Here is a 27170-nt window from a genome sequence, read left to right on the forward strand (position 1 = left end):
TTGGATGCCTCCAACTCAAATAACCTACTTAGGAATGTCTACCCACATTGGAGGTGTGCTTCACTGGGAACCTTAGAGTGCCGTTCAAAAGCAGTAGGGCATATCCTCAAACTCACAAGGTTTCAGAAATTTTCCAGCCAGAGGTGCTCGGGTGAGGGGCACTTGTAACAAACCTGCCCTTGTTTTAGGAGACAGCACTTGAAGAGTTTTGGTTTTTGTTTGGTTGTCTTTTTTTAGATTTTTGCCTTTTCTTCTTCATCATACAACAGTTGTTTGTGGTGGGTTTTTTGTTTTTTTCAGCCAGAGAAGGATGTCTGTTAGAGAAATACCTGTATCTTCCAAGATCCACACTACCTTTTAAAGTATCTGTCCGATTCAAGTCATTTCAGCCAGCATTTATATACTCCTCCTGAGTACTGGGTGCCCAGAATCCTGAAATTAATAAGATTGAGGACCTGCCCCATAGAAACCCACGTTCCGCTCAGGAGGACAAATACGTACCCACGTAACTCAAACACCAGACAGGATTTGAAGATGTTGAAGGAAAATGTTGGAGTTCATGGGGGAAAACCAGAGGAGGAGCCAAATTCTTGCGAGGAGTATCAGAAGGAGAACAGAAGGGAAGGGAAAGGAAGGGAAGGGAAAAGAAGGAAAGGAAAGAGAATGGAATGTAGTCTTAATTTGAATACGTAGAATTTCAACCATTAGGTGACTGAAATTAAGAAAAGGAATGAAATTAACCTCTTGTAAAACGAGTTTAAAATGATTTTTCTGCTTACCAACAAAATAAACCTGTTTTAATTCATTGATTAATTCTTCTACTCCGTAAACATGCATTGAGTACCTATGATGTGCCAGGCACTGTTCAGAGATAGAAAAGGAATAGAACATCTCTGCTCTCAGTTCCTTCATTGTCTAAACAGGTAGACAGAGATGTGCACACAAACAGTGACACCACAGAGAGGCAGATGTACCCAGAGGGATGCATGAAATACTCTTGAGAGCCCCGTGGGTGTAAGAGAGTCAAGGAAGACTTCACGGACGGATGGAGTTTCGGAGGTTTGATGGTGAATGGGTCATGGAAACAGTCCATGTAGAGGGCATGTCATGTACAAAGGCAGAGAAGCATGAAGCAGCCTGGGATGTTTATGAGACCTCAGGTGTTTTGATATGTCTCAAATACAGGGTTATAAGGGATGAAAAGTTTGGCTGGGTCTGGAAATTAAACTGACAAGAAGAGGATACAAATTTATTTAATATACATCTTATGTGACATGGGAGCCTTCATAAAGAAATGAAGACCCAAAGAAACAGGCCTGAGTGTTTTACACTGGGTTTGATGAAGACTTGACAGTCATGGAGGAATATGATAGGCTAAGGAGTACGAGTTGAGTGTAGTCAACTGGTAGAAACTTAGCAAAGCCTCTTTGTTAGGATTCTTCTTTATGACCCTTTGTCTTCAGAGATAAGGCTGCTCCTTTCCTCCAGGTATAGGGAGAGCCCATCTCACCTGAGGGTTGTATAACATGTTTCAGGGAAGAAGGGCAAGGCGAGAAGAAAGTCAGAGTGACTCTCCTGCTTAAAATACTATGGGGCCGGGCTTCCCTGGTGGCGCAGTGGTTGAGAGTCCGCCTGCCGATACAGGGGACACGGGTTCGTGTTCCGGTCTGGGAAGATCCCACATGCCGCGGAGCGGCCGGGCCCGTGAGCCATGACCGCTGAGCCTGTGCGTCCGGAGGCTGTGCTCCACAACGGGAGAGGCCACAACAGTGAGAGGCCCGCGTACCGGAAAAAAAAAAAAAAAAAGTGGATTCCACACAAAGCATGATGTGACTCCCAGCTGAAGCCAAGCCGAGATGCCGGGGTCTGGGCCTCAGGGCAGCGCTAGCCACCCAGTGTGGCGGTCACAGCAGCACCTACCCCCATATAAGGCTCTGGGGAGGAGCCACTAGGAGGCCACTTCCTCCCTCTGGCCCCGAAGGGCTCAGCCCCTCCTCCTCACAGCTGTGATCTGCTTTGTGGAGAATTTACAAGACGAGGATGACCTACAGAAACCGTAGTAACTGTGACCGTACATCCTTTCTTATAACTCTCTGTGTTCAGTGTTCCACCATAGAAAAGTTCGTATCCAGAGAGAGCAGGTACGCCACGTGGAAGGGGGTCTGCGCTAGGAAGACAGTCGGGAGGGCGGGGCAGGGAAAATGCCAAGACCGGGACCTTGACCGTGACCGGCGTGGAAACCGTACGTGATGTCAGTGGATCCAAGTGGAGGTTGGAGAGCTCCCCTTGCTGTGCTGCGGCAGCTGCCCCTTCCATCCCGGTCCTGCCGCCCGCAGGTGTGGGGCTCCCACCATCCATCCGCGGTGGCGCTGGACTGGCAGGGGCGGCGGGTGGGGGGTGGGAAGGAAGGGAGGGAGAAGCTCCCTGCCCTCGCCGCTCCGGGGCCGACCGCCCGGAGCTGAGGTCCTCCGACCTTCAGACCGTGATGGAGTACTGAGATATATAGTTTCTCGGAAAGTTTGAGAAACGGAATCAATAACGTGCTCCTTGTGGGGCCCGACGGCGCGGGAGGACTCGGGCGGCTCCCCAGCTGCTGCTGCGGGTTGAGCGAGAACTTCCACTACTGGGACAGCGCCGGGCCGCACACCTGCACGCTCAGGCCGCCGTTCTGGGCCCCCGTACGGGCTGTCCAGGCACGGGGTGCTGCCCACGTGCTGCCCACGTGCCCTCAAGCTGCTCACATTTCTGGTCTCAGGACTTAATGAAGCTCAGGTTCTTGATGTCTCATCAGAGAAAGAATTCAGCGAGACACAAAGTGATAGGTAAGAAGTGGATTTATTTAGAGAGAAACACACTCCACAGACAGAGTGCGGGCCATCTCAGAAGGTGAGAGCGGCCTCCTGCAGTCATTTTAATGAAGGATTTTAAGTGGGAAAGTAATATCTACATTTTAGAAAGATCCTGCAGGCGGTTTCCTGGAGAATAAAGTTGACAGGGCAAGACAGGAAGTAGAAAAGCCCACTAGAAGGCTGTTTCAGCCAACTAGGTACCGGTTGGGATTGAGACCTTTAAAGACCATCCCCTTCACCCCCCACATGCAATTCAAAATTTAGGCAAAGCTAACCATAAGATAAGAATAAGAGAACCCAAGTTCTGATGTTTCTTATGATGATTGTTTAGATGCATTGAAAAAATTATGTCAAATATCAAAATATTTTAAGACTTCTATTGCCTCTTCTCTTTGGTGCCCTGGTCTGCTGGTGCCCTAAAGCATGTGCATCGCTGTGTCTTGTGGGATCCAGCCTGCCCAGTACAGGCGGTGGTCAGGATGATGGGTAAAAAGACTGGGGTGGTTTGAAGTGGGAGAATCAACAGGACTGAGTGATGGATGAGGGGAAGAGAGAAGCCAGGGACGGCGCCGAGACTTCTGACTTGGGTGGCAGGGTCGTGCCCTGCCTTTGGATTTCTACTGCTCATCATGGCTGACATTTGGCTGTGGCCCCTCCCAGGCAGGCACCCTTCCAGCATCTGTTCCCTCTGCAGAGTGCCTCCAGCCTTTGCACTTAGTCCAGGCTCCAACGGGTATTTTAAAATGCCCTCATCCGAGGGCCCCCAATAAATCCCTCACAGACTTTAAAATCCTCAGGACCAGATTCAGCCTCTGACATAACCACCGTTTCCGCACAGCTCTGTCATGAGACTCCTGACACAACCTTGGCTCGGATAGGAGGGCTCAGCAGGGGCCCCCGTTCCTTTCACCCATCTCTCATCCTCCCCTTGTAGGTGGCTCCTCTGTGCAAAGGTAACCTGGTCCCCTTACTCGCTCTGGAACTGTGGCTCAGTGACAGAAGGAGAAGATGCAGCCCGTGGAGACACAGCTTTATCCCGATGACATGCATCATGTCATCAGCCACTGCCAGCCCCCAAATCTGTCTGGGAACAAAAGGCCCCAGGCAGCAGCTAAATATATCTCTGGGGTTGTTTCTGAATATTCTGAAATATCCATAACTCAGTTGGGAAGAGAATTCCCCCCATGATCCTGGGACTAGAGTTCATTATACTGTTTTCTTCGGGATTCCCAAAGCCCTAACTCTGAGAGAAACAAAAACAAGTGCAGGGTGCACACCAGCTAATATTCTCCATGAGGGCTTTAACTCCCTCTTCGTGTTCCTCCAGGCCTGGTGTCAGATACTGGCCCCATAGTGCCATGTATCGTTTTCATCACCAAGATTGGAGCACCCCCTTCTGCCTGGGGGTGTATTCTACAGTCAGTTGGTAATTATGTCACCATTTCAACCACTTGACACAAAGTGCCAGGTTTCATTTCTTTCCAAGTCACCCTACTTCTGAACTCACAACTCTGGAAAATCTCAGCTTTGGAATGCTGGCCTAGACCATGCCACGTGGGTAGGCCAGTTTACTGTATCAGAGGTGAGTTACTTTTACATACACAGTCACCAGAGAGAGGCCGTGTTCCCCAGAAATCGGTGGAGGTAAACGTATACTTTTAGTCCTTAAGCCAAGAAAATCGCTGTCATAATCATAAATAGTCCAAATAGCGACAACAACAGAAGCACACGCTGAAGTATACAGGGTGAAATGTGAAAGAGCTTCTTGAATTCTCCACCTCGTCCCCTATTTCATTTCCCTCCTCCTTGGCAACAGTCGGGTACTGCGCATCCAGAACTTTTCCTGCACTTTGTAGATATCTTTCCCTATGTGTGCGTAGATGGCCACTTAAATGAAGTGACTGTTATCATGAAGCTCTCAGAGATGTGCCCATTTCATAGATCCGTACATACCCGTACATACCCCTTATCTTTACAATAATTCATAAAATTCAAACTAAAGTAATACAGGGCAGGGAGGAGAGGGGGAGTGTGGGCTGAGAATCACAGCAGAAATCTTCTTGATGCATAATTCAGAATCTTTCCGTGTTCAGTCTGTGATCTTTTTGCAGTTTTATACATTCAAATAATAATAATACCTGGTCTCTAAAGCTCATGCTCTGTGGGCTGCCCCATGAGATGAGATCCTTGTTATCTACTGTCACTCACCTCCTTGGGGAAATATTTTCAGCCTGAAATACCGGGTCAATTAGCAAGCACCATGGAACAGTATGTAATTCTCAGAACTGGCTCCAGAAGCCTCCTGGCTCCCTGGTGGGTGCCCCTTAAACTGCCTCGCCAACACTGTGTAATCACTTCTTCTTCAACCAGCCCCAGATTGTTCCCGCTCTGGGGAAGAAAGCGTCTCTAATTACATTTGCCTTTCTCTTCTTCAGTCGCCAAGGTCCTCTGTGCAGATGCCTGTGCTCAGCAGTTCCTGGAGCAGCAAAGGCGCAGCCAGACAGAAGGGCCCTTCCTCTCCTTTTAGAGAGCAGTGCATTTTGCTTTTCCAAGCCAGGTAGGCCTGCGTGATCTTTGACTTCACGGCTCATGTTCTTTAATGGATTTACATTATTATTTACTATGTTACTCCCTTCACACAGAAGGCCAGTTATTAATGTATTTATAATGTATTTATACATTATACATACATACATATGTATACATAAAATACATTAATGTATTTAATGTATTTTCTCTTCATGTAAAATCCAGAATGACTGCTTATACCTACATGATTTATGAATTTCCTGCCTCCCTAGAGGATGTTCTATTTCTCTTCAAGATGAATATTTAGTTGATTTAAAAAAACAACTAATCTTTGATCCTGGTATACCTACTGGTATCGACCTATAAAGACATGTAAATACCCTTTATTACCATTTTCTTTCCCGAGAGCATTTAAAAATGTGGAGATGCTGTATTTTCTGTGGGCTAGATTGCTCTTTACTGAAGACCTCAGGAATGGTTTTCTGTGAAGTAAGTTGAGGGAACGTCCTTTATGGAAACCGGGTGGGGGGTTTTCCCTGTGTTTGCTCCTGGCTGGTTTGAGGCCAGCCTCCTATGAATTTTCTTTTATTTTATTGAAAGTTTATTTTATTTTTTTTATACAGCAGGTTCTTATTAGTTATCTATTTTATACATATTAGTGTATACATGTCAATCCCAATCTCCCAGTTCATCCCCCACCCCCCCACCCCCCGCTTTCCCCCCTTGGTGTCCATACTCCTATGAATTTTAAATTGTTCATGACAACAGAAGAAGAAAAAGCTACAGCAACTGAGACGGCAGATATAGTAGCCATGGAGATAAAAGCGCTGCTTTTTTCCCTCTGGGATGCAAAATTTGTGTTTGAATGTGAATGACATCTTGAGATCAATGCATTTGGTACAGTTCAGTAGTACAATAAAGAATGGTGTCAGAGGTTGGGTAGAAAGATAAGGGATCAAGGCTTAATGAATCAAGGCTTTTGGGAAGAGGTGGGCCAAAGACGAAGTATTTTGGGAACTAGGGACAAGTCATGTAATCTCTCTGGCCCTTGTCTCCTAAGCCCTAAAGTGAAGGGCTGGGAGGGAAGGACCACTGAAGTGTCCTCCGTTTCTAACATTCTGTAATTCTTTGTTCTAGCCATTTTGAACAGTGTAGGCAAAGAACAGCAGGCAAAATCTAAATAAAAGTCTGAAAGGGGAGATAGCTGTTAAGAATGCAAGCTGGAGGGACTTCCCTGGTGGTCCAGTAGTTAAGACTCTGCACTCTTCCACTGCAGGGGGTGCAGGTTCAATCCCAGGTCCGGGAACTAAGGTCCCACATGCCATGCGGCGCAGCCAAAAAACAGAAAGTGAGCTGGGATGGAAGATGTGCGCAGAAATGTGAATGGCAGAAAGGGAACATGAATGGTCTGGAATCAGAAGGTTGGATTTAATCCAAAAATATGGTCAAGGTAGTAGGAAAAAGATTTGAAGGCAGCTGGCTGGGTAGTTTGCATTAAGTGAGTATTTTCTAGTGTAACATTTTAATTCCCTTAATTGTTTCAAATGTATTTTAACAGCTTTATTAAGATGCAATTCAAATACCATACAATTGACTCATTTAAAGTATACAGTTCAGTGACTTTCAGTATATTCACAGAGCTGTGCATATTTACATCACCACAATCAGTTTTAGAATATTTTCATTACCCTAAAAAGAAATGTTGCTCTGCTTAGCCAGTGTCCCCAACTCCTCCCTCTAAGCCCTAGCCAACCACTAATCTACTTTCTGTTGCTATAGATTTGCCTATTCTGAACACTTCATGTAAATGGGATCATACAATATACGGTCCTTTATGACTGCTTCTTTCACCTAGCAGAATGTTTTCAAGCTTTGTCCTTGCTGTACATATGTCAGTACTTCATTTCTTTTTATTGATGAATAAAAATAAATAAAATAAATAAATAAAATAAAAATCATATAAATGAATAATTATAACAATATGTTGTTTTATTTTTAACATATAAAGGTACAATAGTTGTAACAATAATAGTACAACAAAGAGGAGGAGGGAGTGGAGCTATTTTATTTATCCATTCATCAGTTGGTGGATATTTGGGTTGTTTCTACTTTTTAGCTATTATGAATTATGCTGCTATGAACATTTGTATATAAGTTTTTGTGTGGACATGTTTTCATTTCTCTAAGGTATATACCTAGGAGAGGAATTGCTAGTTTATGAGATAACTATATTCAACTGTTTTAAAAACTGACAGATTGTTTTTCAAGGCGCTGCACCATTTCACATTCCCACCAGCAGTGTATGAAGTTTCCAGTTTCTCCACATCCTCTCTAACACTTGCTATTACCTGTCTTTTTTATTCTAGCCATCCTAGTGGATGTGAAGTGGTATCTCATTGTGGTTTTGCATTCCCTGATGGCTCATGACGTTGAGCATCTTTATATGTTTTTCGTGGCCATCTGTATATCTTCTTTGGAGAAATGTCTATTTAGATCCTTTGCCCATTTTTATTTTTTATTTATTTATTTATTTTTTAATAAATTTATTTATTTACTTTTGGCTGCGTTGTGACTTCGTTGCTTCACCTAGGCTTTCTCTAGTTGCGGCAAGCAGGGGCTACTCTTCGTTTCAGTGTGCGGACTTCTCATCTCGCTGGCTTCTCTTGTGGAGCACGGGCTCTAGGCGCACGGGCTTCAGTAGTTGTGGCTCACAGGCTCTAGAGCGCAGGCTCAGTAGTTGTGGCGCACGGGCTTAGTTGCTCCGTGGATGTGGGATCTTTCCGGACCAGGGCTCGAACCCGTGTCCCCTGCATTGGCAGGTGGATTCCTAACCACTGCACCACCAGGGAAATCCCCTTTGCCCATTTTTAATTGGGTTATTTGTCTTTTTATTTCAGTTATTTTTTGTGTTATCTTTTTATTTTTGATTGAGTTATTTTATTTATAGATTCTCGACACAAATCTTAACACTAGACCACCAGGGAACTCCCAGAACCTAGTTTAAATTTATACTAACTCAATTTTAGTGAAATCAAGAAACTTTACTCCTTTATAGCTCCATTCCCTCCTCCTCTTTGTTGTACTATTATTGTTATAACGATTGTATCTTTATATATTAAAAATAAAACAGCATATTGTTGTAATTATTCATTTATATGATTTAATGTCTTTTAAAGAAGTTGAGAGAAGAAAGGATAGCAAGTGTAGATAGACTTGAGGATTATTACAAACCCCTTGAGTGAAGAAATCCTCTCTACTTTGCTTCATTATCATATCCCCTGCACCTAGAACAGTGTTTGTCACATAGTAGATGCTCATTTAATATATAAATGAATGAATAATGATCTCCATACAGACAATCAATGAAGTCCCAGAGAGAGACAGTCCCAATAAGATGTAGAGATGAGTAATGAAGAGATTAAGATTAAGAGAATAAGGTTGCGTGACTTGTGTGTATTGGGGGAGAGGTAATAATCATAATGAGAAGAAGTGAGAGTGTCTTTCTTATTCAGTGCCATATGTGTCTGAGGCTTAACACAGTGTTGGCATATAGCAGATGCTCAATAAATGTTGAATGAATGAATGATGCATCCTATGGCTGATGCAGATCTTGGAGGATGAGGCAAGAGAGTTTCAGTCTTAGAAGTTCCTGTGTTGGGACTTCCCTGGTGGTCCAGTGGTTAAGACTCTGTGCTCCAAATGCAGGGGGCCCACGTTCGATCCCTGGTCAGGGAACTAGATCCCGTTTGCCGCAACTAAGATCCCGCCTGCCGCACCTAAGACCTGGCGCAGCCAAATAAATAAAATATTTTTTTTAAAATAAAGAAGAAGTCCCTGTGTTCCCCAAATGAATACCATCTCTGTCTCTTCTCAGTGCCTCTGGCTCTAAACTGGTGCTTCTCCTGGGGTCTCACCTTGTGTCCCACATCCCCACTGGACTGCCTGGACCACCTGCTCCCTTTGTGGGTCCTAAGCAGGATGTCCAATTACTGAAGGATGAGAAGTGCAAGCCTATTGGTTAAGACTGAGCAGAGGGAAGACAGAATAAATTTATCATTAACCAAGCTGGTAGGGTGGAGGGTGGGCAGTGAGAAGGGGAAGAAGAAAATTATTAGTGATTGGCGGAGGCAACTGAGAGAAAACCTGTGATCTTCTACATTTGTATACTCATTCATTCACCCACAACATTTATTGAAAGCTTGCATAGAACAAAGTGTTCAGCTTTCCTTATGCCAAATATTAAGTCCTAGACATAAAAAATTACCGTATTGTAAAAACATTCTGGAAATAACTATATAGCCCGCTGTGGTGGTGAAGATGAGCCCCGAGACTGGAGCCTCCCTGCCTGTGCTTGAATCCTGGATGGGTGGAGTCGCCTGACCTTCCTTTCTGTAAAACCGAGAATTCATGTAAGGATTAAATGGTTAATACACATAAAGCACCTAGAATAGTGCCCACCCCATCGTTTGTATTATATTATGTAAGAGCTCACTATTATTATTGATGTAATAATTGTTATCAAACAAAGACTAGAATAGTTGAGATTATCAGTAAATTTCAATAAAAGTTTAGACTTCCCATTTTCCATACTACATATCTATCTAGGCTTCTCCTTAGTAGCAGCCAATTATGTATATATGTATTTATTTATTTTACAGCTTGAGCGAATGAGAAGCAACAACTCTCTTCTTATATATATTTATTTCATTTTGTTATGTGGTTACTGTGGTAAAGAGCTGTTTTCTACCTCTGAAAAACCAGCTTTACTCCAGAGGTTACCAGAACAGAGAGGAGCCCCCTGGATGGATAATTCAGAGGGCAGGAAAGCAGTTGCTTTTCTTTCAAATTAGGTTGATCTGAATGAATTCCTGCCTGAGATTTCAAAGCCATGGCAGATCAATGGGCTCAGGAATCAAAGACACCAAAGGTGATGTTTCTAATGTAAATGTATGAGCCATTCAAAACACTAATTAATGACTGTTCCTAGCTGGTTGTATCATGTAAAAGAGCAGCGTCATGAAAGATTCTTTTTTAAGGTTTAAAAAAAAGATCTTTAGATTAGAAAGATACAGTAGCAAGGTTGGATGTTTATTTCCATCGCTGAATGCAAGAACCGCCCCTTCCCCCCTACTCCCCTATTCCCCATAAGTGTTCCACAACCCACTTGCATTGCTTGGACCCTTAAAGTTCACTTGTACAATTAAGATTTGTCTTACTGTAGAACTGCAGGGTCCCTTCCAGTCAATTTTCTCAGTTGAAACATAGAACACACTTTAAACACCGAACATCGGTACCCAATGTGCTTATCTCAGCAGCGGATCGCCTATTTTAAGCCAGGCACGCACAGTGAGTGTCCAGGTCGTTGGAGCCTTAGTAAACTCATCATGTGGAGAGGGGGTTTTGGGCACATAATAGGTGTTTAATAAATGTTTGCTAAATGAATGAATGATGGTGGTGATGGTGAGCTGAAAATACATTTGTCATAAATAGGAGTCTTATCTAGATTTTTCACCCTGAATGATCCCAGACAAGTCATTTAACCGGATCATTTCATGCCTTGGTTTCCATGTCTTTAAAAGAAAGTATTGATATAATTAGTGGTTTTAGGAGTAGACTAGAGCTATGTTAATTCAAAATAATTACACTGAAGACTTCTACTGCCGAACTCACCTGGTTACAGCAAGGAGCAGGGAAGCAGTCTAAACATCAGGTTATACATTTGTCAACACAGTCTTACACTGGTCGTCAGGAAAGTGAGCACTCGTTCTTATTTGGCCTGAGGTGCCTTCCAGGGAGGGATGCTATCAGGAAACAAATAACAGTGGACATGCAGCTACACAATTATTTATCCTCATTAACTATCCAAAGTAAGAGGAAGAAATAACACATTTAAGTAAAATGGTCACATTATATATCATCCAAACAATGACACTTTTTTTTTTTTTTTTTGCGGGCTGCTGTGGCCTCTCCCATTGCGGAGCACAGGCTCCGGACGCGCAGACTCAGCGGCCATGGCTCATGGGCCCAGCCGCTCCGCGGCATGTGGGATCTTACCGGACCGGGGCACAAACCCATGTCCCCTGCATCGGCAGGCGGACTCTCAACCACTGCGCCACCAGGGAAGCCCCAATGACACTTTTGAGAATAAAGAAAGGAGGTAATATTAATCACATTGGGAAACGCATGGACAGTATTAGGCAAACCAGAATGTATAGTCAGCCTGGGTCTATGCCATGTCCAGAAGCAGTCTCAAGTGTGCAGGATCAATTTTGCCCTTTTTGAACTAACTAAAAATTTTCCCTTCCTGACCTCACCGTTTGCCTGTGATAGAACTCTCAATCCTCTTAAGATCTACGGTAGATCACTTGTAGCTTCAGCTTATTTGCTAGTTACAGCATCTGTGTTTCTCATTATAAAATCATTAGCATTACCTAGGCAACTAAGAATGAGGCATATGCCTTCTGCTCCATTTGGTGAAATTCTTCCTCTGTTTTTAGCTAATTTCCTTATGTGAGTGTTCTACTGTTATTCACACCTTATTTCGTCTGATTTTCTACAGGTCCTGGTGCCCTGTACACATTCTCCTAAATTTGCTGACTACACGTTTCAGTTCTACTAGTGAATCTTGATAACTTTTCTTCCTCCTATAAGATAGATTTCCCCTCTAACTAGCACTGCCCACTCAATAGTCGTAGGATATTGACACCTCAGCTGGCTGTACCCGCTAGAATATCCATGTATTCTGGTGGAAAAGAGCCAGATCTTTTATACATTTGCTCAACAAATATTTAATTGAGCTCTTATTGTGTGCCAAATACTGTTTAGAGTCCTGGATGTATAATCTAGTCTTTGATCTGTCTGCTGGTTTTCTTAATGGTATCTTTTGATACCCATAAATTTTAAATGCTGATAAAGTCAAACTTATCAAATTTTTTTTCCCTCTTACTGTTCGTGTTTTTTGTATCCAGTCCAAAAAACTTGCCCTACTTCAAAGTCCTGGAGATATACTTCTAGAAGCTTTATGGTGTTAGGTTTTATGTTTAAGTCAATGACATATCTCAGATTAATTTTTGTGCCTGGTGTGGGCTAAAGGTCAAGGTTCAACTTTTATTTACACAGACATCCAGTAGATCCAGCACCATTTGTTAAAAAAGACTTGCCTTTCCCCACTGAATTGGCTTGGCGCCTTGGTGGAAAATCAATTGACCGTATATATGGGTCAATTCCTGGACTCTCTTTTGATTTTTTTGTCTATCCTTACACACTGTCTCAATTACTGTAGCTCTTATGCATATAGTCCGTATAAGTCAAATATGATCACTACCCTGAAGGAGCTTACAATCTGATTTATGAGAGAGACAGTCAATGTAGAAGTCATAATAGTACAAAGAGGTGGAGAAAATCACAGTGCTAGCCACAGATGTTGGAAGTACAAAAGAGAACTCCACCTGGTTTAGGTGTGTAGGTACACAAGCCACCTGAAGGAGGTAACACCTAAAATGATCCTTAAGGGATCAGTAGGAATTTGCAGAGGAGTAGGCCTGGTGCCCTCCAGTAAGAGTGAGAAGACCAGTGCGGCTGGGTGGAGTGAGTGAGGTGGAGATTGGAAGAGATGACATCAAAGAAGAAGGGGATCACATGGGGCTGAGCCTTGAAGGCCATTTTAAGGGTCTTAGCTTTTACTCTGAGTGAGAAGGGAAGCCATCCAAGGGTTTTGAGTAGAGAAGTGACATGATCTGACGTCTTTTAGAAGGATCTTCCTGGATGCTCTATTTGAAACAGACGATGTCTGAGCTGATCTCCGAGCTTCTATCTTACCTGGCTGGTGGGTGCCAGATAAAACAGAAGCTCTGAGACCAGCTGCAGAGACTGTAACTATAATCCAGTCAAAAGCTGTTGGTGGCTTGGACTCAATGGTAATACTGGGATGACTGTGGTTTGGGTAATAATGGGATAAAGGGATTGTGTTCTGGATATATTTTGAAAATAGAGCCAGTGAGATCTGCTGACAGATTGAACATGAGATATAAGATAAAAAGAGGAGTCCAGGTTTTCAGCTTCAGCTAGAAGGATGTGTTGCCAGTCCCCAATATGTGAGAGCAAGTCTGGAGAAGAAAGTCAGAAGCTTGGTTTTCCTACTTTAGAGTAAATATGAGAGACTGCTACCCAAAGTATGAGCCATTTCCCCTACAGAGAAACCAGGTGGAGATAAAGTCATCATGTGAGTCGTCAAGCCCAGTGTGAGCAGCACTGTCCTAGGTGGTGGGGAACCTAGGGGAATGGACGTGACCCCCGCACGCGGACCCTGCTCTTGAGGAGAGCTGCGAGGGGGCTTGATTCACACAAATGAAATGGAAGAAATGTGAAGTCAAGGACCAGACTGTGGATGCAGATCTCAGGTGCCACAGGAGAGTGGCAGTGTGGTCAGGAGTACTTCAAGTATGCTTCTAGAAGGAAATGGGAAAGAAGCCATCTTCACAGGTTGGGGAAAATTTAGAGAGGAAAAGGCAAAACTGTGGTGCTAAGCAGGAGCCACTAGAGACACAGATATTCTAGGCCTGGCTGGAAGGGTTGTCAGAAGGATTTTTAAAATTTGGTTCCTGGCCCATAGTAGGCACCTGAGAAAGGATAGATAGTAGTACATGTTATATGGGGGGAATAATGGAGATAAAATTATGAGTCAAACTTCCTGAGTTCAGCCCCACCCCCATGTCAACACCTACTCCTTTGATGCCCTTTGCCCTTTCTCCCTTCCTAGGTTGTCTTCTAATACCTCTATTAGAAACCTTCAAATCTGGCTTTCTGAATTGTTTGTGAGGGGAAAAGGGAATTCAACTATCCTATTTCAGCAGGTTCATGCAGGCTTATGGGGTTTTAATCATCTCACTTGTGTGAAGACTACAAAGGTCCAGAGGGGGGCAATGTGACTCTTGGACTTCAGGAGGGCTTTCTTTTGCTACAAATGCTTTGGAATTCATCCCCTTGTCCCCTGCCACCAGCACCCCTCACGTACCTCCACTGCTGGGTAACTATTTAAGAATCCTCAGGGCTTCCCTGGTGGCGCAGTGGTTGAGAGTCCGCCTGCCAATGCAGGGGACACGGGTTTGAGCCCTGGTCTGGGAAGATCCCACATGCCGCGGAGCAACTAGGCCCGTGAGCCACAACTACTGAGCCTGCGCGTCTGGAGCTTGTGCTCCGCAACAAGAGAGGCCACGACAGTGAGATGTGCGCGCACCGCGGGCCAGTGAAGAGTGGCCCCCGCTCACTGCAACTAGAGAAAGCCCACGCACAGAAACGAAGACCCAACAGAGCCATAAATAAATAAATAAATTAATTAAAAAAAAAAAAAGAATCCTCAGATGTGTTTCTTGTAGGATGTAAAGGGATCGCTTATGATGGATGGGAGGATCTTAGTAAAGGTTTCAAATTTTACTTGAAATTTGAATTTTTTATGATGGTGCAAGTAAGAGCTTTTATTCTGAAATGCTGCCCTCCTCCATGACTGTAGCACTGCAGCCCTCCTGCCATGATAGACTTTCTTGAGTTCTGCTCAAAGAGAAAAAAATGTTTTTTCGAACACCCCCTATGGCCATCACTCAAACGTTGCTCCTGCTTCTTAGTGAACACACTACATTAGAGTTGAAGAAAGTTATAAGGCAGCAGAAGAGCAGTGTCTGCTTTGACTTGCAAATATTTTTAATCCCTTAAAAATAAACCACGAGCTGCAAAGAGGCATGAGTGTTCCTGTACTGTGTTTCCTAAATTAGTTATTCCTGAGGAGATGTAGAATACATTTTGTTTTTCTGCTCAGGGCCACCTGCTTGTGATTCAACCCATGGTTTCGTTCTGTACCTTAATGCCATTCCTTATTTGTATGGAGGCAACCATGCTCCCTCAGAAGAGCTGGGAAGATCTGTGTTTTGGAAATGAATTATAACTGAGATTCATATCTTTATGGGGAAGGGCCTGAGTTTCTGCCATGTTGCCTCTGGAACTTGACCCCATTCTCTTCCTCATGTGTTTGAAATTCCTGGTTTCACAAGTTGTAAGGTTAACTTAAATATACAATCTCCACGCTCTTGGAGCTAACAGTCAAGACATTAAGGGCAACTTTCTTAATTTCAGTTGGCCTTAGTTTTGTTTTTCGTTTTAATCTGTGAAAAGGAAGTGACAGTACCTTACCTCACAGGGTGGCCATGTCATTCATCCATTCATTCATTTATTCATCCATTTCACTGTTGTCTGTTGTAAAATACCTAGCATTATAAAATTACAAACATTATATTTTTGATCTAGTAGATTTTAACAAATTTTAAAATTGCATTATAGAAAAATTTAATACAGATACAAAAATGGTGCAAAGAACGTTACAAACCTCCATGTGCTCATCACCCAGCTTCAAAAATGATCAATTCAGGGCTTCCCTGGTGGCGCAGTGGTTGAGAGTCCACCTGCTGATGCAGGGGACATGGGTTCGTGCCCCGGTCCGCGAGGAGCGGGACCCGTGAGACATGGCCGCTGGGCCTGCGCGTCTGGAGCCTGTGCTCCGCAATGGGAGAGGCCACAACAGTGAGAGGCCCGCGTACCGCAAAAAAAAAAAAAATCAATTCATGGGTCAGGCTTGTTACATTTAAATTCCTATCATTTTCTCCACTCATTATTTTGAAACAAATTCCAGACATATTATTTTATCTAACAATCATTTTTAAAGATTAATGTTTATCCTATTAAAAACCTAAACCTTTTTTAGCATTTTAAACTGCCTTTATAATTTAATCTATTTCATTTCCTTTTAAAGTACTTTATTTGATTAGAAAAAATAACTTTCAGAATACTAATAATTCTTATAAATATAATGATAAGCATACAAACAGGGTAAACCTTAAGTTCTCTTAAATATGTTCCAATGCTACTTATAAACAGTAAAATTTCAACATGAAACCACCAAAGTCAATTATTCAATTCTTCATTTTAAATTAGAGTCACGAATCTATTTTGTTACTTTATTATGCCAATTTTCTTCACATTACAAGTATATAAAATACCAGTTTCCTACAGGTTCATCAAAACAAAAATATTAATAATATGGGATTTGAGTCTCTTAAACATTTCTGGTTTTGCTGCTAAATCTTCCCAAGGTTAAAAGATACTTAATTGAAGGGAGTTCCCTGGCAGCCTAGTGGTTAGGGTTACAGGCTTTCACTGCCCTGGCCTGGTCCGGGTTCAATCCCTGGTTGGGGAACTGAGATCCTGCAAGCCACGTGGTGTGGCAAAAGAACAAAAAACAAACAAACAAAAAAAACCTTAATCACTAAGAAACTACTATGTCATCCTAGACCTCACAGAGGTGGGCCCTTCCCACCCAGCTGGCTACATTTGTGGATTAAACTCCACTACTCTGTTTTCTGTTTCATTCTATACTGAATTGTTTTCATAATCTTCCTTTTGGGACCTAAATTCTTACAGCTATTTAACTGACAGTTAATTGAGGATTTTATAGCTTTATCTAACTCTGAAGTCAGAGTTGTAAGAAAATGCCAGAAAAAGATTTGTAAGAATGAATTCGATGGTGGGACTTGCCTAGTGGCACAGTGGTTAAGAATCTGCCTACCAATGCAGGGGACACAGGTTCGAGCCCTGGTCCGGGAAGATCCCACATGCCGTGGAACGACTAAGCCTGTGCACCACAACTACTGAGCCTGCGAGCCACAACTACTGAAGCCCGCAAGCCTAGAGTCCGTGCTCCGCAACAAGAGAAGCCAATGCAATGAGAAGCCCGTGCACCGCAAAGAAGAGTAGCCCCCTGCTCACCACAACTAGAGAAAGCCCGCGCCCAGCAATGAAAAAAACAACGCAGCCAAAAAGTGAAGAAAGAAAGAAATTTATTAGAAAAAAAAGAAGAATGAATTCAATGGTCAAATAAACTTGGAGAACACTGAATTAAACAAACAAACACAAACAAAAAACAGATTTTATTTGTGTGTGTTTTAAACACCAGAAGATCATGAGTTACTAATACAAATATCTAAGAAGGGTGTAATATGTACCATTCCCAGATGTATTTGACTATGGACCTGTGGACTGCCATCCCCTTTTTTTCTGATGATGTTCCTATAAAACCTAGAGCAGAATTGGCAAATTAGCAACCTGACGGCTAAATCTGGCCTGAAGGTTCAGTTTCACTAGGCCACACAGTGTTTTTAAAATATTTAAGCCACCATTTAAAAATTGAGAGAGTTGACCAAAAATTTATTGATTTCCAGTTGCCTTTAAAGAATTAAAAGGCTTGGAAAAAGTAAGCCTGCCTTCCAGCATGGCTACCCAGGCTGTTGCTGAGCCTGGGCTGCCTCGTCATGCTGGGCATGGGGGCTCCACTAAGCCCCATTGAACACCTGTACGGCCCTCCTGGGCATTTGCGTGTGTGACCTTGATGGTCAAGAGAACCTCAAGTGAGGTAGAGCTCAGTGAGGGAAGAGCTGATGTAAGCCCATCAGCCTGGGTGGACTGGCCATGGATGTGAGTGTAAGCGGAATGGGGAGACCCCAGCCTCCTGGCTGGGAAAGTAGCTTGTGAGATCAAGTGGGGCAAGAGGGCGTGTCAGGAGCCGCGCTGCTGTTCCTCACTAGGGCAGAACCAGTTCACGTTCATTTTCCATTTGCTTCAAAGTTTCCCAGCTGCCACCACCCCCAACTCCCCTCCCGTGGGGATCCTGACAAATATGCTGAGGAATAAAAAGCTCGGGCCAAAAGCTAATATGGTGCAAATAATTTCTAAATGTTAAAATAGATTTTCAAATGAAGCATGTTTGCTAATGATCTCCCCCGAGGGCCCACCATGTCTGAGGAGGATTATGTGGGCTTTGGCTGTCCTCGCCTTCTGTTTTCACACATAGAGAAAACCCAGCTATTTTCTAAGCAGCCCAGTGCCTGGCCTTGCCAACCAAGGAAGAGGTTGTCTGAGAGCCTTGCCCAGGAGTTTTGTAATTTAAACTCAGACAAAGAGAACAAAGACGAAATGGTTTTCTTTGATATTATTTTCACAGTGGGTTGCAAGTCAAGAAAATAAATGACCGAGTAAGCTCCGTTTTCTTTAATCTTATTGAATGCATTGCTATGCATCCACAGTAAGCTAATAATTAAGGACCATTCTGCCTCCTCAGAGGCTTTGATCTATAATGACACGACTCTATATTTTTGGCTGGTTGGGTTTCTAAGCTCTCATTAATGTCCATAAAAATTGGTCAAAATCAAAAGGGCAGAGAGTAAAATGACAGCAAACCATGCTTGCATCTAAGAAAAGGGAGGATTTCGTCTGCAATTAGGTATGTCATAATTTCCATTATTGCTTATTTTCAACATGATATAGTTTGATATTTTAGGACACTACTAGAAAGCAGTCCAAATATAAACTATTTATAGCAATGCCACAACGTGTAAACAGGATTTCTGTTTCCAGACATCTAAGAAAAGTCTTTAGGAAAAAAAATCCTGCAAAATAAAAATGAATATCCACAGCCACACAGGATTTATCTTGCTAGTTGGATTTTTTCTTTTACTTTTTTTATTCTATTGGAATATGTGAGAAGCTGGAGTTTTTCCTCACTCATTACTAATTTTGAAATTTCTGAGATTTGTTGGCAATTCAATTACAGTAGAAACCGTATGTCTTTGTTTATTGGGAGCACAATAGTGTGAGTCTGGGAATTCTAATAATTAGATGTTGGACTTCATGAATTGATTACCCCCTTTTCTTGTCTTTTTTTCTCTATTGTTCATCTCTTCTACATTTTTTTAAACAACTCTTTGATTGAATTCCTTAATTTAAATTTCTAATAGAGAACTTTCTTATTCTCTGAGGGTTTTTATTTTGGTTTACTTTAGTTTTAGAATTTTGTTCTTGTTTTATGGATGCAGTATTTTGTCTTTTGTCTTCTGCTTCCTGCAATGCTTTCTGTTTCCTTCAAGTTCCTTTCAGTCACTGCTGTTTTGGTTGGGTATGCTTTCTTTCTTTTTTCTTTTTTAACATCTTTATTGGAGCATAATTGCTTTACAATGGTGTGTTAGTTTCTGCTTTATAACAAAGTGAATCAGCTATACATATACATATATCCCCATATCTCCTCCCTCCTGCATCTCCCTCCCACCCTCCCTCTAGGTGGTCACAAAGCACCGAGCTGAGCTCCCTGTGCTATGTGGCTGCTTCCCACTAGCTACCTACTTTACATTTGGTAGTGTATATATGTCCATGCCACTCTCTCACTTTGTCCCAGCTTACCCATGTCCTCAAGTCCATTCTCTACATCTGCGGCTTTATTCCTGTCCTGCCCCTAGGTTCTTCAGAACCATTTTGTTGTTGTTGTTGTTAGGATTCCATATATATGTGTTAGCATATGGTATTTGTTTTTCTCTTTCTGACTTACTTCACTCTGTATGACAGTCTCTAGGTCCCTCCACCTCACATCAAATAACTCAATTTCGTTTCTTTTTATGGCTGAGTAATATTCCATTGTATATATGTGCCACATCTTCTTTATCCATTCATCTGTTGATGGACACTTAGGTTGCTTCCATGTCTTGGCTATTGTAAATAGAGCTGCAATGAACATCGCAGTACATGACTCTTTTTGAATTATGGTTTTCTCAGGGTATATGCCCAGTAGTGGGATTGCTGGGTCGTATGGTAGTTCTATTTGTAGTTTTTTGAGGAACCTCCATACTATTCTCCATAGTGGCTGTATCAATTTACATTCCCACCAACAGTGCAGCAGGGTTCCCTTTTCTCCACACCCTCTCCAGCATTTATTGTTTGTAGATTTTTTGATGATGGCCATTCTGACTGGTGTGAGGTGATACCTCATTGTAGTTTTGATTTGCATTTCTCTAATGATTAGTGATGTTGAGCATCCTTTCATGTGTTTGTTGGCAGTCTGTATATCTTCTTTGGAGAAATGTCTATTTAGGTCTTCTGCCCATTTTTGGATTGGGTTGTTTCATTTTTTGATATTGAGCTGCATGAGCTGCTTGTATATATTGGACATTAATCCTTTGTCAGTTACTTCGTTTGCAAATATTTTCTCCCATTCTGAGGGTTGTCTTTTCGTTTTGTTTATGGTTTCCTTTGCTGTGCAAAAGCTTTTAAGTTTCACTAGGTCCCATTTGTTTATTTTTGTTCTTATTTCCATTTCTCTAGGAGGTGGGTCAAAAAGGATCTTGCTGTGATTTATGTCATGGAATGTTCTGCCTATGTTTTCCTCTAAGAGTTTTATAGCATCTGGGCTTACATTTAGGTCTTTAATCCATTTTGAGTATAGTTTTGTGTATGGTGTTAGGGAGTGTTCTAATTTCATTCTTTTACATGGAGCTGTCCAGTTTTCCCAGCACCACTTATTGAAGAGGCTGTCTTTTCTTCACTGTATATTTCTTGCCTCCTTTATCAAAGATAAGGTGACTATATGTGTGTGGGTTTATCTCTGGGCTTTCTATCCTGTTCCATTGATCTATATTTCTGTTTCTGTGCCAGTACCATACTGTCTTGATTATTGTAGCTTTGTAGTATACTCTGAAGTCAGGGAGCCTGATTCCTCCAGCTCTGTTTTTGTTTCTCAAGATTGCTTTGGCTATTTGGGGTCTTTTGTGTTTCCATACAAATTGTGAAATTTTTTGTTGTAGTTCTGTGAAAAATGCCATTGGTAGTTTGATAAGGATTGCATTGAATCTGTAGATTGCTTTGGGTAGTATAGTCACTTCCACAATGTTGATTCTTCCAGTCCAAGAACATGATATATCTCTCCATCTGTTTGTATCATATTTAATTTCTTTCATCAGTGTCTTATAGTTTTCTGAGTACAGGTCTTTTGTCTCCTTAGGTAGGTTTATTCCTAGGTATTTTATTCTTTTTGTTGCAATGGTAAATGGAGTGTTTTCTTAATTTCACTTTCAGATTTTTCACCAAGAGTGTATAGGAATGCTAGAGAGTTCTATGCATTAATTTTGTATCCTGCTACTTTACCAGATTCATTGATTAGCTCTAGTAGTTTTCTGGTAGCTTCTTTAGGATTTTCTTTGTATAGAATCATGTCATCTTCAAACAGTGACAGCTTTACTTCTTCTTTTCCGATTTGGATTCCTTTTATTTCTTTTTCTTCTCTGATTGCTGTGGCTAAAACTTCCAAAACTATGTTGAATAATAGTGGTGAGAGTGGGCAACCTTGTCTTATTTGTGATCTTAATGGAAATGGTTTCAGTTTTTCACCATTGAGAATGATGTTGGCTGTGGGTTTGTCATATACGGCCTTTATTATGTTGAGGTAAATTCCCTCTGTGCCTACTTTCTGGAGGGTTTTTATCATAAATGGGTGTTGAATTTTGTCAAAAGCTTTTTCTGCATCTATTGAGATGATCATATGGTTTTTCTCTTTCAATTTGTTAATATGGTGTAACACATTGATTGATTTGCATATATTGAAGAATCCTTGCATTCCTGGGGTAAACCGCACTTGATCATGGTGTATGATCCTTTTAGTGTGTTGTTGGATTCTGTTTGCTAGTATTTTGTTGAGTATTTTTGCATCTATGTTCATCGGTGATATTGGCCTGTAGTTTTCTTTTTTTGTGGCATCTTTGTCTGGTTTTGATATCAGGGTGATGGTGGCCTCGCAGAATGATTTTGGAGTGTTCCTCCCTCTGCAGTTTTTTGGAAGAGTTTGAGAAGAATAGGTGTTAGCTCTTCTCTAAATGTTTGATAGAATTCACCTGTGGAGCCATCTGGTCCTGGACTTTTGTTTGTTGGAAGAATTTTTTTTTTTTTTTTTTTTTTGTGGTACACAGGTCTCTCACTGTTGTGGCCTCTCCAGTTGCGGAGCACAGGCTCCGGATGCGCAGGCTCAGCGACCATAGCTCATGGGCCCAGCCGCTCTGTGGCATGTGGATCTTCCCGGACCGGGGCACGAACCCGTGTCCCCTGCATCAGCAGGCGGACTCTCAACCACTGCACCACCAGGGAAGCCCTGTTGGAAGATTTTTAATCAGTGTTTCAATTTCAGTGTTTGTTATTGGTTTGTTTATATTTTCTCTTTCTTCCTGGTTCAGTCTCAGAAGGTTGTACTTTTCTAAGAATTTGTCCATTTCTTCCAGGTTGTCCATTTTATTGGCATAGAGTTGCTTGTAGTATCTCTCATGATCCTTTGTATTTCTGCAGTGTCAGTTGTTACTTCTCCTTTTTCATTTCTAATTCTATTGATTTGAGTCTCCTCCCTTTTTTTCTTGATGAGTCTGGCTAATTTATCAATTTTGTTTATCTTTTTATAGAACCAGCTTTTAGTTTTATTGACCTTTGCTATCATTTCCTTCATTTCATTTTCATTTATTTCTGATCTGATCTTTATGATTTCTTTCCTTCTGCTAACTTTGGGGGGTTTTTGTTCTTCTTTCTCTAATTGCTTTAGGTATAAGTTTAGGTTGTTTATTTGAGCTGTTTCTTGTTTCTTGAGGTAGGGTTGTATTACTATAAACTTCCCTCTTAGAACTGCTTTTGTTGCATCCCATAGGTTTTGGGTCATCGTGTTTTCATTGTCATTTGTTTCTAGGTATTTTTTGGTTTCCTCTTTGATTTCTTCAGTGATCTCTTGGTATTTAGTAGTGTATTCGTTACCCTCCATATGTTTGTATTTTTTACAGGTTTTTTTCCTGTAACTGGTATCTAGTCTCATAGCATAGTGGTCAGCAAAGATACTTGATGTGATTTCAATTTTCTTAAATTTACCAAGGCTTGATTTGTGACCCAAGATATGATCTATCCTGAAGAATGTTCCCTGAGCACTTGAGAAGAAAGTGTAATCTGCTGTTGTTGGATGGTATGTCCTATAAATATCAATTAAGTCCATCTTCTTTAATGTATCATTTAAAGCTTGTGTTTCCTTATTTATTTTCATTTTGCATCATCTGTCCATTGGTGAAAGTGGGGTGTTAAAATCCCCTACTATGAATGTGTTACTGTCGATTTTTCTTTTTATGGCTATTAGCATTTGCCTTATGTATTAAGGTGCTCCTATGTTGGGTGCATAAATATTTACAATTGTTATATCTTCCTCTTGGATCGACCCCTTGATCATTATGTGGTGTCCTTCTTTGTCTCTTCTAATAGTCTTTATTTTAAAGTCTATTTTGTCTGATATGAGAATTGCTACTCCAGCTTTCTTTTGGTTTCCATTTGCATGGAATATCTTTTTCCATCCCCTCACTTTCAATCTGTATGTGTCCCTACGTCTGAAGTGGGTCTCTTGCAGACAGCATATATACGGGTCTTGTTTTTGTATCCATTCAGCCAGTCTGTGTCTTTTAGTTGGAGCATTTAATCCATTTACATTTAAGGTAGTTATCGATATGTATGTTCCTATTACCATTTTCTTAATTGTTTTGAGTTTGTTATTGTAAGTCTTTTCCTTCTCATGTGTTTCCTGCCTAGAGAAGTTCCTTTAGCATTTGTTGTAGAGCTGGTTTGGTGGTGCCGAATTCTCTTAGCTGTTGCTTGTCTGTAAAGGTTTTAATTTCTCCGTCGAATCTGAATGACATCCTTGCTGGGTAGAGTAATCTTGGTTGTAGGTTTTTCTCCTTCATCACTTTAAATATGTCCTGCCAGTCCCTTCTGGCTTGCAGAGTTTCTGCTGAAAGATCAGCTGTTAACCTTATGGGGATTCCCTTGTATGTTAATTGTTGCTTCTCCCTTGCTATTTTTAATATTTTTTCTTTGTAGTTAATTTTTTTTTTTTTTTTTTTTTTTTTTGTGCAGTACGTGGGCCTCTCACTGTTGTGGCCTCTCCCATTTCGGAGCACAGGCTCCGGACGCACAGGCTCAGCGGCCATGGCTCACGGGCCCAGCCGTTCCGCGGCATGTGGGATCTTCCTGGACTGGAGCACGAACCCGTGTCCCCTGCATTGGCAGGCAGACTCTCAACCACTGCGCCACCAGGGAAGCCCTGTAGTTAATTTTTGATAGTTTTATTAATATGTGTCTTGGCATGTTTCTCCTTGGATTTATGCTGTATGGGACTCTCTGTGCTTCCTGGACTTGACTGACTATTTCCTTACCCATATTAGGGAAGTTTTCAACTATAATCTCTTCAAATATTTTCTCAGTCCCTTTTTTTTCTCTTCTTTTTGGATCCCTATAATTTGAATGTTGGTGCATTTAATGTTGTCCCAGAGGTCTCTGAGATTGTCCTCAATTCTTTTCATTCTTTTGTCTTTATTCTGCTCTGCAGTAGTTGTTTCCACTACTTTATCTTCCAGGTCACTTATCCATTCTTCTGCCTCAGTTATTCTTCTATTGATTCCTTCTAGAGAATTTTAATTTCATCTATTGTGTTGTTCATCATTGTTTGCTCTTTAGTTCTTCTAGGTCCTTGTTAAACATTTCTTGTACTTTCTCCATTCTATTTCCAAGATTTTGGATCATCTTTACTATCATTACTTTGAATTCTTTTTCAGGTAGACTGCCTATTTCCTCTTCATTTGTTTGGTCTGGTGGGTTTTTACCTTGCTCCTTCATCTGCTGTGTGTTTCTCTGTGTTCTCATTTTGCTTAACTTACTGTGTTTGGGTCTCCTTTTTGCAGGCCACAGATTTGTAGTTCCTCTTGTTTTTGCTGTCTGCTCCCAGTGGGTAAGGTTGGTTCAGTGGCTTGTGTAGGCTTCCTGGTGGAGGGGACTAGTTGCCTGTGTTCTGGTGGATGAGGCCTGATCTTGTCTTTCTGGTAGGCAGGACCGTGTCCGGTGGTGTGTTTGTGGGTGTCTGTGACCTTATTATGATTTTAGGCAGCTTCTCTGCTAATGGGTGGGGTTGTGTTCCTCTCTTGCTAGTTGTTTGGCATCGGGTGTCCAGCACTGTAGCTTGCTGGTCATCGAGTGGAGCTGGGTCTTAGCGTTGAGAAGGAGATCTCTGGGAGAGCTTTCGCCGTTTGATATTACGTGAGGCTGGGAGGTCTCTGGTGGACCAATGTCCTGAACTCGACTCTCCCACCTCAGAGGCTCAGGCCTGACACGTGGCCAGAGCACCAAGACCCTGTCAGCCACACGGAATCCCTGCTTCACCCCATGGGTGAGCGGCCGAGGTGGGTAGGTGTGCTTTCTTCCTTTCATTGTGGAGCCTTTCCTCGGGTGTCTGGCACCTCTTGGCTGGACATTCATTCTAAGCAGAAGGCACTTAAATCTGATTGGAAGCTCCTTGCCTGCAAGTGAAACTGGCACCTGGAGGACTGCACAGTAGGTGGTCAGGCGGGTTTTGGGTTGGAGAACCTCCGAAGATGGGTTTCAGGAGGTCTTTTCTCTTTAACCAAAAGAGGAATCCCCTGCCTGGGGCATTATATACATGTTTCCCTTTATTCTGGAAACTCAAGCGTTTAGGGGTGCAGAGAGAAGAGGGAAACAGTGCTCCCATAACTGGATCTGAGCTAATGGACTGTCCTGTGCCTTCTGCTCCTGAGCTGGCCTGGGAGTGGGCAGAGGCAGTAGCAAACTGGCTCTGAGGAGAAAAGGGGCTGGGGCTCTCACTGCTCTACATTCAAACAATCCCCATTTTTGGTCTGCTTCAATCCTCCAAACTTTGAGGTAGTTGGTCTCTTATAGTTTGAAGTCTCTTGAGCGTTCGGAAAGGTATATCTCATTGGCGTGTCCAGTTTTGCAGTTTTCTTCACTGTCTTTGCAGAGTCATTAACTACTCCTCAATTTGCTTTCCATCTCCCCCAGATGTGTTGGTATCTTACATCTGCTATTACCTCTCTTACTCTGTTTGTCCTTATGGGTTTATGCCTTTTTCCCCTCTTATTTCTACTGTGGGGGTTTGGAAGGAAATAGAGACAAATGAAAGCATAAAATTCTGTATTTAACTAGAAGTCCCTAATTATCTTTTGATTTTAAAAGCAGTCCATTAGTATTAGACAATCAGGTGTGGCAATCTCCCTGTATAACCAAAAGTAAAGCAAACTTTCTGTACACCAATTGTGTAAAATGGCAACATATTACATATTTTTAATTTTCTCTTTAAAGGTAAATACATGCACATGAAAAAAGGTAAATCATATAAAAAGAGTAAATAGTGAAAAATACACACCTTTCTCTCATTCTAGTTCCCAGTCCAACAACTCCCCTCCTCAAATGCAGTAAATATTGCCAGTTTCTCAGGTATACCCTCCTCTTTCTTATACTTCTGATATCACATTATGTAAACTCTACTGACCACTTAACAATGTATCTTGGATATCATAACTCATTCTTTTTCACAAATACAATGAATTATTTCACAAATAATCCACTATTTTTGTATATGTATGTATTGTAACTTATTTAACTTGTCCCTACTGACGGGCATTTAATTAATTAATGTCTAGTTTTTTCCTACAGAACAATGCAGCAGTGAATATCTATCTAGCCATATTTATATTAGAAATATGTATACCTTTGTGAATGTATGTGCAGGATAAATTCAAGTGGAATAGCTGAGGCAAAGGATACGTACACTTGTACTTTAATACCTATAGCCAGTTGTTCTCCAAGAAATTGTACCAATTCATACCCTCTAACAATGAATGAGAGCTCCTGTTTCCCTCTCTAACCAGTGCCTGATAATTTGAAGACTTTGGATTTCTAAGCAGTACTGTAGCAATTCTCAGTTGGATGATGGAATTCAGACTAAGTTTTCACCTACACAAGAAGGCGGGGCCAGGAATACTATTGGCCAGTAGAAGGTAGCCCAGGCCTTGGAAATGTGGACGGAAATAAGCTTTCTGAGATAATTCAAGT

At 41.9% G+C, this 27170-nt stretch overlaps 1 protein-coding gene and 1 non-coding gene across 2 annotated transcripts in view; both read left to right on the forward strand.

Annotated features, from left to right (window-relative positions):
• Positions 1-27170, forward strand: part of NIM1K (NIM1 serine/threonine protein kinase) — a 72926-nt gene that overhangs the window by 19150 nt on the left and 26606 nt on the right. The window contains exon 2 of the mRNA XM_019930079.3: positions 5285-5406. The gene's annotated coding sequence lies outside the window, so the exon portion shown is untranslated. The remainder of the gene's footprint in view (positions 1-5284; positions 5407-27170) is intronic.
• TRNAW-CCA (transfer RNA tryptophan (anticodon CCA)) lies at positions 9041-9113 on the forward strand. Its single transcript has one exon. It is a non-coding gene; the product is annotated as a tRNA-Trp (tRNA).

The sequence above is a fragment of the Tursiops truncatus genome, chromosome 3, assembly GCF_011762595.2.
Source record: "Tursiops truncatus isolate mTurTru1 chromosome 3, mTurTru1.mat.Y, whole genome shotgun sequence".
Taxonomy (NCBI): domain Eukaryota; kingdom Metazoa; phylum Chordata; class Mammalia; order Artiodactyla; family Delphinidae; genus Tursiops; species Tursiops truncatus.